Source organism: Macrobrachium rosenbergii, unplaced genomic scaffold (assembly GCF_040412425.1).
Source record: "Macrobrachium rosenbergii isolate ZJJX-2024 unplaced genomic scaffold, ASM4041242v1 171, whole genome shotgun sequence".
NCBI classification, from domain to species: Eukaryota; Metazoa; Arthropoda; class Malacostraca; order Decapoda; family Palaemonidae; genus Macrobrachium; species Macrobrachium rosenbergii.
Window position 1 is genome coordinate 5,248,715 of NW_027100729.1, and position 9,753 is coordinate 5,258,467.

The window sequence follows — 9,753 nt, forward strand, 5'->3', positions numbered from 1 at the left end:
ATCCCACCAAAAATAGAAGTAAGATGCAGTCAGGCAGAGAGCGAAGAACAACATCCGATCTACGCTAGCGGAACGAGCGATCCCGCAAATTGGAATGTTTACATCCGGGCAGGCAGTGCTCCGCCTCCCGGACAGTAGTTAACTGCCTATACCACCTTGTTTGAAGTTCAACGGATGTTTCCAGCCTACACCCGAAAGTAATCTCCTAATGTAAAGGACCGAGGGTTTGTATATTGTGTCGAAACAAATATCCAGCCAACTACTGCTGTGTCTGCGATGCTCACTGTCAACCTGAAAGAAAAACAAAGATGATTAGTAGAGGGAGGCACCTACTGCTACAAGGGGAACAGCCCTACGCAGCGTTAGGAGGTACTCTAGACGAGGTTGCTCGATCGCTCCCCTCCCCCCCCCGGGTCTTCGCCCGATGAGCGAGCGAAGAGGGTGAAGGAGAGAGAAGGAAGAACCTACGGGAAAAGAAAAAAGGACAGAGGGGAGGCCACCAAGGGCGCCGTGGAAGCGGAACTTATCGACGACGCCCATAACCTCCCACTCAGCCCGCAAATCTCTAAGCGCAGGCGGCGAGTAACACTCAGCATAAGTAGGAAGAAATTAGTGATGCCCCTTACACACGGAGGGCGGAAGCCCAAGAAGGGAACTAACTCTTACGTCCCGATGGATGTAGGGGAGTGACGATATTGCATCCCAAACTATATCTCCCAAAGTACAGGGGCGCCTTCAGTATTTACATAAAGGGCTGCTGGAAAGAAGCATTACCACTTGGTTACGCTACTCCAGCTATGCCCTTGGCCGTCAAACCCAAGACAGGCAGGGAACGACGGCTTACGCAAGGTTATCACAAATCTCGGGTTTGTATTAACAAATATCAAACACACGTATATATAAACACAAAAAAAGAAAGATCCCACCGGGATAATAAGAGCTTAACGACAGTCAGGCAGAGAGAACGAAAACACGTCAGCAACGGCTGACGGCCGAAAGCAAACTGGAATGTTTACATCCGGGCAGGCGGGTATATATCCCCGCCTACCTGGAGGTAGTTACTGCCTAACCACCTTGTTCAAGAGTTTAACGACCGTTTCCAGCCTACGCCTGAAAGTATCTCCTAATGTAAAGGACCGAGGGTTTGTATATTGTGTCGGAACAAGTATATCTTGAATTAACCAGACCACTGAGGAGCTGATGAAGAGCTCTCCTAGGGAGGGCTGGCCTGAAGGATTAGATTTATTTTACGTGGCTAAGAACCAACTGATTACCTAGCAACGGGACCTACAGCTTATTGTGGAATCCGAACCACATTATGACAAGAAATTAATTTCTATCACCAGAAATAAATTCCTCTAATTCTTCATTGGCCGCTCAGAGAGTCGAACGCTGGGCCAGCAGAGCTCTGCCCACCCCTGCAATGAAGAACTACCTCTGAGCCTAACCTAGCCTACAGGGCCTGAGAAGGCTACAAATTTCCTAAACGAAGAAAGTTAAAATCGATCAAATAAGGCCTAAATAACGTCTGACCTTTGTAACCTTGACCTTCAGGAGACGAGAAATGCCTAACTCAATCACATTTTGCCCACCTCAAAACCTCAAAGTTAACGCAATTTCTAAATCACGAATTTAACTTCAAGCATTGATTTAACCTTCAGCGTTATATAAATAAACGCAATAAAGAAAATAAGTTAATGAACGATTTAAATAACGGTTAATTAACTAACATTGGAAATCGTCTCCTTAGGAGGAGTCAAGAGACCGACAATGCCTCTCTTCATTCAACCATATTTAACCAAAAATCTTAAATTTAACACAATTTTTAACTCACGAATTCAACTTCAATCATTGATTCACCTCGTTTTATATCCAGTTCGATCACTCAGTCAATATTTCCGGTCGAAATTGATTGATTTGTGTTGATCTCCGGGACGACTATTCGACGACACCATCATTTGTTTGTTTACACTCACTCGACCACTTTCCACCCAAGACGATTAGCTCCTTCATTTGAGTCCTTTTTCGGTTAATAATTATGTTTTATAACATTTTAGATTTATATAAATTTAATAAATATAATGTACTATAATTTAATATAAAATTAATTTTTTTACTTATAAATGTAATTTACGGAGCATTTTTGGCGATATACTTATTTTCTACCGTACTTAATCATTCAAGTACCGTAAAAGTGTATCGCAAATATAGCAGCTTATTTTACTTATTTAAGGGTTAATAATATGATATTGTAACATGTTGAACTGATAAAAATGTAATAAATACAATTAGATCATATTATGTATGTTGTAAATCGAGTTATTTTTTTGATAAATAATATAATCAGTGAAGCATTCTTAGGGTGGCCTACCGTTCTCTCATTGTAGGTAATCACGGGTTAAAAACTACGTCTTTTGACATGTTACATTAATAGAAATATAATAGACACAATCTATATGTATTATTTATAGGAAGCAGAACGTAATGGTCTCTATCAGCTTCTTTATGGATCCTTCTCTGGCGTCAGCCTAATGACGTCTGAAGAACGGACGTCTTCCTTATTTTGGCAGGGGTCCTTCGATGTCTGTAGAAGGGGGGCGGGGGGCAGCAGTGATCTTAATATAAATAAGGTCCTATTATGCGAGTTCCCAGCAGATGAGAAACACGTTTGGCCGAAAGCCTGCGACTCGTTCGTAAGTTGCTGTCTCGCCTAGATTCGGTTACCTGGAAAATGCGTTTTTACTCTAACCATGCTGAACAAATTAAGGTGTCAACATTTTCCAGTATGTATCTTACAGCTCTTAGAACCTGTAGTCCTGAATTTTTGGTAGAGGAGTTTAAAATTATCGATGAAATAGGAGATTCATTATGTTACCCTCCATGTTTTTTAGAACTTTGTGAAACTAAAGCAAAAATTATATCCAACCAGTGTTAACTTAAGAATATTCTCTGCTTACCGTTCCATCCTAATTTCATTCCTGCAGTGCCCATTTTAAAAACTATTGATATGAACTTAGTATTTAAATATAATAATATTTTTGAGAAATAAACTAATTAAGAATAGCCACCCAATTCAAACAATATTGTATGCAGTATTCCTTGCAAAGAATGTAATAAGATTTATATTGATCAACAATCAAAAGGACTAAAAGTAAGAAGCTCCCAAAACAAATATGCCATTTCAGGAGGCGTGTCAAATAATGGCATTGTGGACCATTGGCCTAAGACTGGGATAAGTCAACGGTTATCTACCATCGGAAAATAATCTTTTGGAGACTGTTTATTGATGCCACGTGCACCAGGAATATTAATCTCCACCCTGGATTATCCCTTGACCCTTTGTCCCTGTCTTTTTTGTTTAAAGAACATGCTGCCCAGATTAACAAACTGTAACCCCGCTCCCACCTTCTGTTTTTGTATATAAAGCTCTGTCAACTTCTTTTGTATTCAGTGTGAACTTGAAAATGTACAATAAACTACGGAAGTACTTGTTCGAAGTCTCGATTTTCACTCACCTTCTTACGTGGATTTTTTTATATTCTCAAACATGCATTCCTTCAAAACTGCATCAATATATATATATATATATATATATATATATATATATATATATATATATATATATATATATATATATATATATGTATGAGTGGGATGGTATCTTAAAAGTCTCGTCAGGAAACGAGCAAGAAGAAGAGAAATATTTGACGAAAGAAGTGATATGCGAGAAAAAAGGAGAAAAGAATATCTTTTTCATTCGTTATTAACCCCAGAGTTAGGAATAACAAGAAGGGTTCTTGGGCGCATCAGGAGCGTAACACCTGTGGATCCGACTGTTGTGCCGCAACGGGGTCCTCTTCTTCTTCTTCTTCTTATTTCTCCCATAAGGAGGAATGAATGGATGTACAGCTATACCTTTAAGCGTGAAATCTGCCATGTATTTCAAAACTGTAAGAAAATATCAGGTGGAGCCAAATTTCGGAAAAACGCTTACGAAACCTATTCAAATCTTTAGTTCACTCATCGCCGATGCGTTCGACACAAATGTCATCAGTTCAGGTTCAAATGTCAAAATAATAAATAAAAATTAAAAAATTGTCATAACATCAATATTGCTTCCAATGCAACCATAATGTTTGAAACAGTCCAATTTGATTGTTTTTATGCCTCAACGCCGAAAAAGAAGTAAATAAGCAAATGCGAAAGTATTACTTTAGCTAGAACGCACCCACCCTTGCAGAGCGCGCGACCCAGCCATTAGAAGGAACTGGATACACGAGTGCTAAAAACAACAAAGTTTGATGCTCGAGCGGGAGACCAGTTGTTTATGGCTTTAGACCATGAACTTTATTTTGCCAGTTTGGCTGCTGAAAACTTAGATTTAAAGACCTTGACTTCTACTCAGATTTTCGAGAGGGTTTTGAATTTGGCGAAAGCTTTTGTTTCTGACAAACCCCTCCCTGTACAACAGGTGAAGAAGTCAGTTTTTAAGAAATCTGTTTCTTGCAAACATTGTGGATACCCGGATACCCTCATGCCGTTTCAAAGATAGGGTATGCAATCAGTGTCAGAAAAAGGGGCATTTGAAACAAGTTTGTACAGCACAGCTGTTGTAAGTAACAGTAAAAGTGATGTAGAGAAAAATGGTCATAAATCTGTAGTACGAAAGAAGAGGAAAAGTGTTAAAGCAATTGGTAATGTAATTGTTCTGATGCCAGTGAAAAAGATATACTTTTACCAGTTACCACTGTGTCTGCTGTGAGAGATGAAATTAAAGTGACAATTAGGGACCAAATTGTTCCTTTTGAGGCTGATTCTGGTGCTGCAGTTAGCACTAGAAGTGAAGACTGGGCTCACACCTTAGGTTTACCTACTGAAGGTTGTAAGAAACATTTAAAGGCATTTTGTTAATGTTAACATAAATGTGTTAGGTAAGGTTTCTGTAGATGTTGCTTATAATGATCATAATGTCAGTCAGATTTTTTATGTTGTTGAAAATAAGAATTCAAATCTCTGTGGTAAAGGTCTGATGGGTACAACTAATATTTACTTGATGGGCATAGTTAATTCACCTAATGTAAATAAGATTGACAGAAATGTTCAGGATTTGTTTGATAACCACGAGGTGGACCCTAAGACGCCAATTCTAGGTTTGGTTGCCAAAATTCATTTCAAAGGTGATGCAATACTTAAGTTTAGAAAGCAGAGAACAGTTCCTTTTCATTATAAGTCTATGGTTGAAGATGCTTTGCTGACTTGGGTTCATGATGATACAATTCAGTCTGTCAGTTCAACTGAATGGGCAGCTCCTGTTATGAAATCTGATAACTCTGTTCGCATTTGCGGTGATTTCAAGGAGTTGAATCAATATCTAGATTGTGATCAGTATCTGTAGGATTGTAATGAAACCCCGGTGTCCAGTGATGCGTGTATTGTAGAGTAATACTTAGTACAAGAGCGCCAGTTGCATACTGAGTACTGACTCGGTTGGAGCGAGACGCCAGCCTTCCCTCCGGCGCGGCAGGAAAAACCGGTCTCGTTCTCTTCTACAACCTTACAGTATCCATTACCAAAGATTGATGAATTATTACCAGAGATTGGTAAAGGGAAAGTATTTTCCACTATTGATTTAAAAAATGCTTACTTACAAATACTAGCGGATGAAGACATCCAGAAGTACGTGGTAATTAATGCCCATGAGGGTTTGTTGAAGTTGAAAAGGTTACCTTTTGGCCTTTCTTCTTCCCCTGCTATTTTTCAAAGGTTTGTTACTGGTTTGTTAGCAGATGTTGATGGTGTTGGGGCATGTTTAGACGATATAATTATCGGTGGGGAAACTGAAGCGGAGCATGACCTTAGATTTAGTAGTCTTAGATATTTTGCAAGAGCAAAATATTCATATTACTAAGAAAAAGTCTGCTGTCAAGGTATCTTCATTAGAATATTTGGGTTATCAGATTTCTGGCGGTGATAGACCTTCTGCTGAAAAGGTTCCAGCTATATCAGATGCTCCATCTCCCACTTCTGTTGCAGAGGTTCAGTCATTTCTCGGTATGGTTACGTATTACTGCAAGTTTATCCAGAATTCTCTAGTAAATGTACTCCCTTGTATGACCTGCTGAAAAAGAATGCAAAGTTCAAATGGAGTAAGAATTGAACAAACTGCTTTTGAAACTGTGAAAAAAGGTTTGCCTGAAAGTCCATTGTTATGTAATAATTATGACAGAGAAAGTTCATTGATTGTGGAAGTTGATGCTTCACCCATTGGAGTTGGTGGTGTTTTGTTACAGAAAATTGATGGGAAATAGGTTCCTGTATATTTTGTGAGGAAAAAAAATTACATCAGCTGAACGGAACTATACTCAGATAGATCGAGTAGGCCTTGCATTAGTTTTTGTTTTAAATAGATTTAGATATTTCGTACTTGGTAGGAAATTTAAAACTAGGACTGACCACAAACCATTACTTGGCTTATTTGGTAAATTTGTCTGTAAGGCAGAGAGAATGTTGTGGCAGGTGCACTTAGTAGGTTGCCTATTGAGGATGATACTGAGTTTCTTACCCCTGGTGAATATATTAAGCTGGTAGAAGCAGTAGGTTTTGATGATATTTCTTTTGGGGTTATACAGAAATGTGCTAGAAGGGATGAAGTTTTAAATAAAATCATTCAGTGTATTAAGTTTGGTTGGTCTAAAGGGGATTCAAGATTGTCTGAGTATGGCTCCGTGAAGACTGATCTTAGTTTATATGATGATGCAGTACTGTATAGAAATAGAATTGTCATACCCACTCCATTGAGGTGTAGAGTGTTGGATCACTTACACAGTGGTCATAATGGTATAAGTGTCATGAAAGCAGAAGCTGGGAATTGGGTTTGGTGGCCTAAGACTGATCAAGATATTGCAGAGGTTACAAATAGATGTCATATTTGTTATACTAATTACCATCCAAATCAAGCTCCTGTTCTTTCTTGGGCGTCACCTGGTAAAGCGTGGTCTAGATTGCACATAGATTAAGCTGGACCTGTGGATAATAAGTATTTTCTTTTGATTATAGATGCATTTTCTAAGTTTCTGGATGTCCATGTTACTTCCTCAACGACGTCAAATGTTGCTATTGAGTCGCTCAGGAAAAGCTTTTCAAATTTTGGTATTCCAGACGAAATTGTATCAGATAACGCACCATCTTTTGTTTCTGAAGAGACTAAGGCTTTTCATAAGCAAAATGGTGTATGTCTTATAACTCCGGCACCATTTAAACCTTCATCAGATGGATTAGCTGAGCGACCTGTGAGGACTTTTAAAGAATGCTTGAAGAAGATTAAGAGTGAACCTTTAAACACTAGGCTTTGTAGATTCTTGTGCAATTATAGAAAAAGTTCACATTCTAGTACTGGAAAGTCACCTCTGAACTACTATTTGGTCGTTCCTTTAAAACAACCATTGAATCAGTCAAAGGTCCATTCTAAGAGAAATAGAGATTTTGAGGTTTTGTCAAAGAAACTGTTCTCTCAGGAAACTCCTGAGTATAACGTTGGAGATGCAATGCTTGCAAAATATTTTGGAAAAAGGGTTGAAGGAAAATTTTCAGAAGTTTTAGGAGGAAGAAATGATCTTGTGCAAGTTCAAAATTCTGGCAATACGTTCTGGAAGAGACACCACGACCAATTAATGCCTAGATTTACTAGTAACCTTGTTAATCCAACTAAGGATTCTTTCATGTGTAGGCCTACCCCATGCTACAGTTTTAAGGAGGTCAAGCAGAGTTGTTAAACACCCTGATAGATTGAATTTGTGGAGATTAAATTTTTTGTTCAGGATGAGTTTTTCTTGATGCTTGTTGTTTAGTTTTACGTCTTATCTTGGGGGATGGAACTGTTGTGTATTAACCTTGCTCTTCTCTGGGAGATTGTGGGTTGTTGGGATGAGAAGAAGGCCACCGAAGTGGGTATCCACAGAAGATGTAGCAAGAGATATACCATTAAAGCCAACAATTAGCCAGCTGTATTATTAACCTTCTACCTCAGGTCACCACGTAATAATAACTGTTGCGTTTACGTCCACCATTTTGGCAAATATAAGTAGAAATGCGAGGATCAACTTAAACTCATATCTTCCTGACTCGCCACAAGATGGCAGCGCATAAAACAATAACAATAGGGACCTTCAATATAAAAGGTATCAATAATATAAAGCGCCATTCCCAACAAAGTAAATGAGTATATCTTTAAACATACTCTTCAAGTAAAATCATGAATTTGAGTTTACATCTCAACAATAACAGTACAGTCACATGTAGTTCAGCGGTATCATGCACAAAGAGTGCAATGTAAAAGCTAAAATGATCTACCATTCCTCTTGAGTGTAATTTGTCATTATATTCAAGGGAACTCCAACCAGATATCATAAAGCGGTTGGCTGTTGCAGTCAGAATTTTAACTACAGTAGACAGGATTGCAAAGATGGCTGAATACCTGAGGTGCAATGAGAACAAGACTCAAAGATTGGTATGGAAGAGGGGAAAGGGCCGGTGCTGGGGAATTGCAGGCCCAGTTAGACAATTCAGACTCAACAACATCCAATCTCTCTCTCTCTCTCTCTCTCTCTCTCTCTCTCTCTCTCTCTCTCTGTTCTCTTTAACCTGAGACGGCAACATCTTACACTCAGAGATAAGCTATGATATACTTGTCACTGTTATTATTATTATTATTATTATTATTATTATTATTATTATTATTATTATTATTATTATTATTATTATCATTATTATTATTATTATTATTATTATTGAAACTGAGACGATTTTTTCTGTCAAATATAAAATTGATTTTCCAAGTGGAAATTTTCTTTTAATACAGTATGCATGCTAATAGTATGAGAAATAATGCTTCCTCATTCTTCATTTCATGTTTTTGGCAGTGGTTTATCCCTCTCAGAATGCAGAAAAGGCTTCAAACGGTAACTCTGGCGCCGGTTCCAATTTGATCAAATTGTTCAAATAGGCTTAAAACCGCCCCTGGAAGGGACAAGGTTGAACCGACTAGAGAAATTTAGGTATCTTGTTCAACAGTAGCTGGTGATGGAATTTTGGATGTAGAAATGATACACAGAGTGCAGGTTGGATGGGAGATTTGCAGAAAGATGTCAGGTGTCTTGTGTGACCACAGAATCAACAGAAAGGTTAAAGGAAGAGTGAATGAGACAGTAGTGAGACCAGCTTTGATATATGGAGCAGAAACATGGCCGGTAGAGAGAGCTCAAAAGAAGAAATTGGATGTGGTAGATATGAAAATGTTTAGATGGATGTGAGGAGCGACAGAAATGGTCAGGATCAAGAATGAAAGAATTAGCGGAACTACTAAAGTCGTAGAACTATCAAAGAAGGTCCAGGAAAGAAGACTGCAGTGGTATGGCCATGTGATGAGAAGAGAAGGCATGAGACATATGTAGTAGGGAGGAGAATGATGCAGATGGAGGTGCCTGGTGGGAAAGAGAGAGAGAGGAAGAAGAAGCAAAGAAGGTGTATGGATGTAGTTAAAGAAGATCTGAGAGACAAACAATCCTAGCCACAGGACGATGTGTTTGACCGAAGAGGAAAGTTGTCGGAAACATCGACCCCACTTAGAAGTGGGAAAAGATGCAGAGAAAGAAGTTGATCATAATTTTCCATTAATTGTTCTAATTGTCCCAGTTACTAATATGTATTTTCCATTAAATAACTAATTTTCCTTTGTCTTTGTCATTTATTTCACCT

At 38.5% G+C, this 9,753-nt stretch overlaps 1 protein-coding gene across 3 annotated transcripts in view; it reads right to left on the reverse strand.

Annotated features, from left to right (window-relative positions):
- Positions 1–1,986, reverse strand: part of LOC136838116 (gastrula zinc finger protein XlCGF57.1-like) — a 159,189-nt gene extending 157,203 nt beyond the window's left edge. For 2 of the 3 annotated variants that reach the window (XR_010852879.1, XM_067102962.1), the window contains exon 1: positions 1,861–1,968. The gene's annotated coding sequence lies outside the window, so the exon portion shown is untranslated. Of the gene's footprint in view, positions 1–1,860 lie in introns of all 3 variants that reach the window. The other variant, XM_067102956.1, reaches the window with a different exon arrangement.
- Positions 1,987–9,753: the final 7,767 nt, after the last annotated feature.